This window comes from Eulemur rufifrons, chromosome 9 (genome assembly GCF_041146395.1).
Source record: "Eulemur rufifrons isolate Redbay chromosome 9, OSU_ERuf_1, whole genome shotgun sequence".
NCBI classification, from domain to species: Eukaryota; Metazoa; Chordata; class Mammalia; order Primates; family Lemuridae; genus Eulemur; species Eulemur rufifrons.
This window is the reverse complement of record NC_090991.1, coordinates 38343544-38352692: the sequence shown is the minus strand read 5'-3', so window position 1 is coordinate 38352692 and position 9149 is coordinate 38343544.

Here is a 9149-nt window from a genome sequence, read left to right as displayed (position 1 = left end):
GATTTGCATGAGACATGGAATATGTTGGGTTCAACATAATTTAACACATTTATTGAGCAGCTGCTAGAAGCAGGCCTCCACCAAGGCCTATCCTGAAATCTTTCCCTATTCCTTCACTACCACCACCAAAAAAAAGTGAACTAGGTGCTTCTGGGCTCCCACAACACCCTGAGTAGCTCGAATAACTGCCTTTACTATGTTACTTTCAAAACAGACCTTGTCTTATATTTCTAGCATTCAGCTCTCTGGAATATAGTTGGACCAAAATAAGTCATTGTTTAAGTAGTAAAACGATGCCCTTAACTACACACATGCACACATATATACACAAGTTACATACATGTAAAACTGGGAAATCCGACAAATATCAGTGGATTGTATCAGTGTCGATTTTCTGGTTATGTTATTGTACTAAAGCTTTTCAAGAAATTACTATTGAGGGAAACTGGGTAAAGGGTACAGTGGGATCTGTATTGTATTTCTTAGAACTGCATGTGAATCTATATTATCTCAAAAAGTTTAATTCAAAAAAAGATGCCTTTAATAATAAAGTAAAAAATAATATTGTCCCAGACCAGGCACCGTGGCACACCTGTTATTCCCAGCACTTGGGGAGGCTGAGGCAGGCGGATCCCTTGAGGCCAGGATTTCAAGACCAGCAAGGGCAACATAGCGAGACCTCATCACTACAAAAAATAAAAATTAGCCAGGCCTGGTGACAGGAGCCTGTAGTCCTAGCTACTCTGGAGGTTGAGGTGCCAGGATCCCTCGAGCCCAGAAGTTTGAGGTTACAGTGAGCTATGATTGTGCCACTGCACTCCAGCCTGGGCAACAGTGAGACCTCTATCTCTAAAAAAATGAAATGATAATAAATAATATAGTCCTTGCCTGGAACAGTTCTGTCAAATCTGGGAGAAAGATGAATGAACAAGTAATGACTACTTAAAGCGGTATTAAGTAGTAATTCAGAGTTGTGTGTGCCTGTGAGGGAGGTGAGGACGGGTGGTGTGAGGCCCAAACAAGTGAATGATTCAGTCTGGGTCTGGGATGGGTTAGAGAGAGCTTCACAGAGGAACAAGATTTGAGCTGAGGGCAAGCAGGATGGTGCCCAGGAGACCTAAGTAGGGAAGGAAATGAGCAAAGGCTGGAGGTGTATAAGTTCACAGGGTGTTTAAGGAGCAGCAGCAACCCAGTACACTGGAGTGATACCAGTCCTGTTCTAGGTTATTAAGGTGGGCTCACAAGCGAGTTGAGGACCACTGCTGAAGCAACCAGGAGTTAATTCGGAAAAGAGATCTGTAGATTCAATGCAATCCCAATCAAAATCCCAGCAGATTTTTTTTTAGCAATTAACAAAATAATTTGAAAAAAACTAGAATAGCCAAAAGAATTTTGAAAAAGAACAAAAGGAGAACTTACACTCTGTGATTTCAAGACTTATTTTAAAACTGTAGTAATGGTATTAGCATAAAGATAGATATATGGATTAATGGAACAGAATAGAGAGTCAAAATAGATCTGCACATATATGATCAATTGATGCTCAATGTTCAATGAAACTGCCAAGGAAATTCAATGGGGAAAGGATAATTTTTTTCACAAGTGGTGCTGGAACAATTGACTAGCCAAATGTAAAAAAAAAAAACAAAAAACAAACAAACAAACAAAAAAAAAACTAAACAAACAGGCCAAGCACAGTAGCTCACACTTGTAATTCTAGCACTTTGGGAGGCTGAGGCAGGAGGATTGCTTGAGGCCAATAGTTTAAGACCAGCCTGAGCAACATAGTGAGACCCTTGTCTTTACCAAAATATTAAAAGTTTAGCCAGATGTGGTGGCACCCACCGGCAGTCCTAGCTAATCAGGAACTGAGGCAGAAGAGTCTCCTGAGCCCAGGAGTTTGAGGTTACTGTGAGCTAGATGACACCACTACATTCTAGCCTGGGAAACAGAGTGAGAGGCTGTCTCAGACAAAAAACCTTGACCCTTACCCTACCCCATATACAAAAATTAACTAGAAATACTTACATGTAAGGGGTAAAGTGATACAACTAAAAGGAAAAAAAAACACAGATATAATAGGGCACAAAAAGCATGAAAAAGAAAAAAATAAATTTGACTTCATAAGATTGAAATCCTTTGATCTTCAAAAGACACTGTTAAGTATAAAATTAAAAGGCAAGCCACAGACTGGAATAGAATATTTGCAAAACATACATCTGATAAAGAACTTGTATCTAAAATACACAACGAGGCTGGAGATCCTGTCTACCTAACAGACAGATAGATAGGATCTCCGACTACCAAAACAAATTTTTTTAAAAAAGAAAAAAAAAGAAAAAAAGTACACAATGAGATCTTTCAACTCTTTTTTTTATTATTTTTATTTTTTTTTATTTTTTGAGACAGAGTCTCGCTCTGTTGCCCTGGCTAGAGTGCCATGGCATCAGCCTCGCTCAACTTTTTAAGAAGAGAAATAACCCAAATAAAAAATAACCAAAGATTTGAGCAATTACTTGAACAAAGAAGATATAGGGATGGCCAATTAGCACATGATAACATTCCTTAACATCATTAGTCAAATACAAATTAAAAGCCACAAAAAGATACCACTATATATCCATCAGAATGGTTAAAATTAAAAAGACTGACCTTGACTTCACTAGGTGTTTGCCAAGCAGTTAAGCAACTGCAACTCTCATATACTGCTGGTTGGGAATGTAAAATGATATAACCACTTTGGCAGCCTCTTAAAAAGTTAAAAGAAAAAAGAAAGTTCAACATGCACTTATCATATGACCCAGCCATTCCACTCCTGGGAGTGTACCCAAGAGAAATCAAAGCATATGTCCACAAAAAGACTTGTACATGAACATTCATAACAGCTTTATTTGTAATAGCCCCAAACTGTAAACATATCCACCAATAGATGAGTGGATAAACAAATTGTCGTTTATCCATATGATGGAATACTACTCAGCAATAAAAAAGAATGAATTATTGATGAATACATAATATGACTAAATCTCAAAATAATTATGCTGAGTGAAAGAAGCCAGACAAAAAAGACTATTTGATTCCATTGATATTAAATTCTAGAAAATGCAAACTAATGTATATTGCCTGAAAGTAAAACAGTGGCTGTTTCTCTGGGAACATGGCGGTGGGAAAGGGAGGGATAGATTACAAGGAGTATAAGGAAACTCTTAAGAGTGAAGGATATGTTCATTACCTTCAAACTCGTCAAACTGTACACTTTAAATATGTGCAGTTTATTGTACATTAGATACATTTCTGTAAAATGTTTTTTAAAACACAAGAAAATGGCAATCATAATGTGTAGTTTTGGGCAGTTTCTAAAGCACTTTTTGATCTTCCTGACACCCCAGGGAGGGAGAAAGCCAGGCAGTATTTTCCTGGTTTCACAGAAGAAACACTGAGGCTGAGAGGGGGTCCCAGTCCACAGCAGCAGGGTATAGGTGAGCCGGGCTGGGACCCATACCTTGGGTTGGATTAGCAGGGTAAAGAGCACTGGAATTGGATTCCAGCCTGTCTTTGCCATTTATAGCTGGACTCCTCATGTTACCTCTTTATTTTTTCTTTTATTGTGAAATAGAACATAGATACAGAGACATATATGAAACATACATGTGCAGTTTAATAAATAATTATAAAGTGAATACGCATGTGATTATCACACAGGTAAATCAAGAAAGATATTGCCAGAAGGGGGCTCCCTGCAAGGTCCCCCCCTGCCCCTGCAATGACAGTTCCCTCCGCAGGTTACCTGTTAGCACCTGTTAGCACCCTGGTGCGAGGCCCAGGCTGAACCACCTCTCTCCTGGATTACTGCAATATCCCTCTAACTGTGTCTCCTTGGTCTGCCCTTGCCCCCTTCGTTCTCAACACAGTAGTGATAAGATTCCTTTTAAAAATTCAAGGCAGAGCATGTCACTCCTCTGTTCAAAACCCTGCCATGGTTCTCCATTTCACTCAGCGTGGAAGCTGCTCGCCCCCTCATCCCTGTGCTCCAGGCTCCAGGCGTCCTTACTGCTCCTTGAACTAGAACCCACTAGACGTGCTCCTTCCTCAGGGCCTTTGCTCTGACGGTTCCCTCTGCCTGGAATACTCCCCTCAGCCACTTACCCGACCTCTCCCTTCTTCCACGTATTTGCTCAAATTGCTCCTTTGCAAGGAGGCTAACCCTGACCACCCTCTTAGATACTGCAAACTCTTAGTCCTCCACCTACCATTCAGGAATTCCTGATCCCCTCACTCTGTTCTGTTCTGTTTTGTTCTGTTTCATAGCACCACTTTCTGATACACTATATAACTTCTTTATTTATTTTATGGATTGTTTGTTGCCTGTTTCCCCAGACAAAATGTAAACTACACAAGGGTGAGCATCTTTGCTTTTTTTATTCACTGTTATTTCTCCAGTCCCCAGAATAATACCTGGCGCGTTGAGGGTACACAGTTAATAGGTGTTGAATGGAAGAACCACTGTCTGGTCTTTTGTGATAATCATTTCCTTGCTTTTCTTTGTACTGTCCCCCCACCCATGTACCCATTCCAAATAATACAATTTAGTTTGGCCTGTTTAACTCTACACTGTATTTTTTTTTTTTTTTTTTTTTTTTGAGACAGAGTCTCACTCTGTTGCCCGGGCTAGAGTGAGTGCCGTGGCGTCAGTCTAGCTCACAGCAACCTCAAACTCCTGGGCTCAAGCGATCCTACCGCCTCAGCCTCCCGAGTAGCTGGGACTACAGGCATGTGCCACCATGCCCGGCTAATTTTTTGTATATAGATTTTTAGTTGTCCATATAATTTCTTTCTATTTTTAGTAGAGACGAGGGTCTCACTCTTGCTCAGGCTGGTCTCGAACTCCTGACCTCGAGCGATCCACCCGCCTCGGCCTCCCAGAGTGCTAGGATTACAGGCGTGAGCCACCGCGCCCGGCCTACACTGTATTTGTTTGAGTCATACTATATTTATTCTCTTATGTCCCACTTTCTTGTGCTCAACATTATGTTTTTTGAGATTCATCCATGTTGTTGCATGTAACTGCAGTTCATTCATTTTCCCCTGCAGTCAAGTTTGCTGTTGTATGAATATACCACAACCCATCTGTCCATTGAGTTGTTGAAGGACGTCCAGTTTTTGATCACATCAAACAGTTCTGTTAGGACAAACTCAAATGTGTCTCCTGGTATGTGTGTGTGGGAGGTTCTCTGGGTTATATACCTAGGAGTGCAACCTCAGGGTCTCAGTGTATGTGACTCTTCCATTTTACTAGATAATCCCAAATGGTTTCCAAAGTGGTTGCATCCATCTACCCTCCCATTTGTAGTAAGGTCACTTCTTTTGGCCTCAGTTTCCCCTGTGCCCTTTGTGAAATAAGAGGATTGGAGGGTTAGATTTCTGAGATCTCTTTTGGTTCTGATGTTCTGTGAATATGTGATCAAGAAGCCCTGAATCCGCAGCACTTGGGGCTGAGCAACCTTCAGGGAGCACCTAACCTATGAGGGAGTGAGGAGATGACCTTGCTTGGGATGAGGACTCCCAACATTAGGGTGAGGCACAGTCCTAAACTCTTAAGACTGCTGTTGGGTAGAGACTGGGGCCTTAACAGAGGCTGGCAACTCTTATTTGTACACCATGATCTCTGCTTCTGCCCAGGCTTAAGAGAATTCCCAAACACAGAGCATGGCAAAGAGAGACAAGAGGCAAAAATAATAAATTCATTCAGAGACAAGGTTAAACATGTCATATGGAAAGGTCAGGGGTAAGTGTATTTGTGTATGTGGGGAGGGCTGCACAGATTCTTCCAGAAAAAGGAGGGAATTTTACAGGAATGTACCTGGCGGAGAGGAGGCAGTGGCAGCCTTTGAGAGAAGGTGAGAATGGAGTGGGGGATGGTGACTCTGGGAAAGGGCCAGTCTGGAGCCAGGAGGGCTGCCTGGACAAATTTTATTCCTTGAGCCCAGATGCTGCCACCCAGAGGGATAGCTGCTGCCCAGGGAGCTGAACTGGCCGTCCCTCCAGCTTCGCTGGGGGCAGGCAGCCTCTGTCACATTAGAAGGAGGGGCTCTGCCTGCACCTCCCTGGGGAGCCTCCCCAGGACACATAGGCCCTTGTCTCTAATGGGAGGCTGGTCAGTACTGGGCAAAAGCGACAGGTGCAGGGGGTGAAGACCACCTGGTTCCCCACAGGATGGGTCCTGATGGGGCTCTGCTGAAAGCACCCATTTTGGGATGTTGCAAGCAGAGAAGGGGGTTTAGAACTGGACACTCAGGTGGACCCTCCTCCTGGCTGCATCTTCTCTCTCCTCTCCCTACCCTTCCCCTACAATTGCTTTCTTTCATTCACGAATGAAATATTCTATGTATATTTCATGAATATTCTAGCATTTATTCGTCATGCATACAGTGAGTGTTTAATATGTGCCGAATCCCCATGCTAGGTACTGGGGATGCCGAAATGAATAAAGCATACTCCTGGGCCTTTGGTTGCCTGCAGTCAAATAAGGGAGACCCACTGGATGGAATCTTCTTACCCACCTTACCTGCAGCAGCTGGTAGGGGCCAGGGCCAGGGACTTGGAGTCAGAGCATCAATATGACAGCCGGTTGATCATCTGCAAATGATGATAACACTTAGCTCAAGCAGTCGCTGTGAGGAGGATGCCTTTTGTATAGTAGATACTCAATACATATTAGCTAAAATGGATTCAAATCTAGAAGGGAGTCACTAGCCAGTCTCAGGTTTCTGGAACTGAGGTAGAATGCCCACAGCCTGGGCATGGAGATGATGCCTATCACCCTCCGTATCCAGTGACATGGACCTGTCTCGTAGCCCAGATTAGAAGAGGAGGTAGGTGACTCAAATGGGAACATCAAAAGGGTTTAGACCTCTTAAGGCAGAACAGAAAGATGAAAAAAATGGGGCCCAGATTGATTTATCCGGGGCAGATGAATCTCTGTGGGGGCAGGATGGGGAGAGTCTTTCCTGGGGAGGCTGGGGGTTGGACAGAGGCCTGGACTGGGACCACGGAGAGAACTGGAAAACGTCAGTGGTTGGCTCATGGACCCTCTGGCCATCACCTCTCCCCCCTCCCTCCCTGGACAGTTGTTTTCTTGTCTTGCCTAGGAATAGTAAAACTTGGTCCTAGCAACACCTAAATGGAGGACTTAATCATTCAGCAAGTATTTACTGAGCATTTACTATGTACCAGTCCCTATTTAAACTGCTGGAAATACAGCAATGAAGAAAACAGACAAAATGCTAATTTTCATGCACACATGCAAATACATCCAAAGGATAAAATGATAGAAATGGAACCGCTGGAGCAAAGGACAAGTGTGTTTACAATTTTTTTTTTTTTTTTTTTGAGACAGAGTCTCACTCTGTTGCCCGGGCTAGAGTGAGTGCCGTGGTGTCAGCCTAGCTCACAGCAACCTCAAACTTCTGGGCTCAAGCGATCCTACTGCCTCAGCCTCCTGAGTAGCTGGGACTACAGGCATGTGCCACCATACCCGGCTAATTTTTTCTATATATATATTTTAGTTGGCCAGATAATTTCTTTCTATTTTTAGTAGAGACGAGGTGTCACTCTTGCTCGGGCTGGTCTCGATCTCCTGACTTCGAGCGATCCACCCGCCTCAGCCTCCCAGAGTGCTAGGATTACAGGCGTGAGCCACCATGCCTGGCCAACAATTTTTATTGATATTACCAAATTGACATACAAAGTGTTTGTTCCCAGGGCGCGGTGGCTCACGTCTGTAATCCTAGCATTTTGGGAGGCTGAGGTATGGTGGCAGGCACCTGTAGTCCCAGCCACTCCGGAGGCTGAGGCAGGAGGTTAATTGCTGTGGCCAGGTAATTCCTCCTGACTATAATCTTTGGCCTAGCCCATGAAGACCCTGAGTTGCTGTTCCCCAAGGCCAGAAATGAAGTACCTTCATAGGAGGTATTTTCTTTACCTAGAGAGAGGGCACTCTACACTGATTTTTTTTTTTTTTTTGAGACAGAGTCTCACTCTGTTGCCCAGGCTAGTGTGAGTGCCGTGGCATCAGCCTAGCTCACAGCAACCTCAAACTCCTGGGCTCAAGCGATCCTCCTGCCTCAGCCTCCCAAGTAGCTAGGACTACAGGCATGCACCACCATGCCCGGCTAATTTTTTCTATATATATATTTAGCTGTCTACATAATTTCTTTCTATTTTTAGTAGAGATGGGGTCTCGCTCTTGCTCAGGCTGGTCTCGAACTCCTGAGCTCAAACGATCCGCCCACCTCGGCCTCCCAGAGTGCTAGGATTACAGGCGTGAGCCACCGCGCCCGGCCTACACTGATATTTGTGCTATCTGGGGAGGTTCTTGGGAGAGATGGAGCTCAACTCATGAAGGGGTAGAAGATTCTCTAGGGCCTCTCCCTTATTTCAGGACCAAGAGGAGAGAGGAGGTGGGGAGCTGCTATTTTAAAAAGATGAATGTATGGTAAGGGACCAGAAAGTGACATCATCTGGGAACACTTGGTTCAGGGCGTGGATAGCAAGTTCAGCTACGGACTCCTGGCAACAGCATTGAGGGAGAGGGGCTTAGGGAAGTTTTTGTCCACAAGTGTCGCAACATTGTTGCAGTGTGAGTATGACCCTAAGTGCTTGGCAGAGGCATAGGCCTGCTGATTCCCTGCATTCTGGGCTGACCTCTTCACCTGTGCTGGTCAATGGATGATTCTGGTCTTCTTTTTGGAGCTAGACAGCTGTTAGCTTCAGGGAGCAGCACCAGAGAGACCTACAGGATTGGGGTGCAGGTACGGAGGCTTCAGAATGTCAGAGTAGTAAATATATGTCTTGATTTCCAGGACTGTCTGATTTCACATATTCTGCCCCACAAGTTCGCCAGCACTTGTCAGACTGGGTGTCCCACTTTTGGTTTGGAAAATACGGTCTGTCTCACAGGTAATGGCAAAGGGGAGGGGGCAGTTCGTTCATTCTAGTGTCTAAGACGTTGGTTACACGGGAGCAACAGACTGGCTGAAACGGCCCCAGCCCTGTGTGTTAGAAGCTCCCATTGAATTCTCAGCTCCGCTCTGATCCGCGCTGAGGCGAGCAGGTGAGTGGGACGGAATGACGTCCCCCGCCCTATCCCA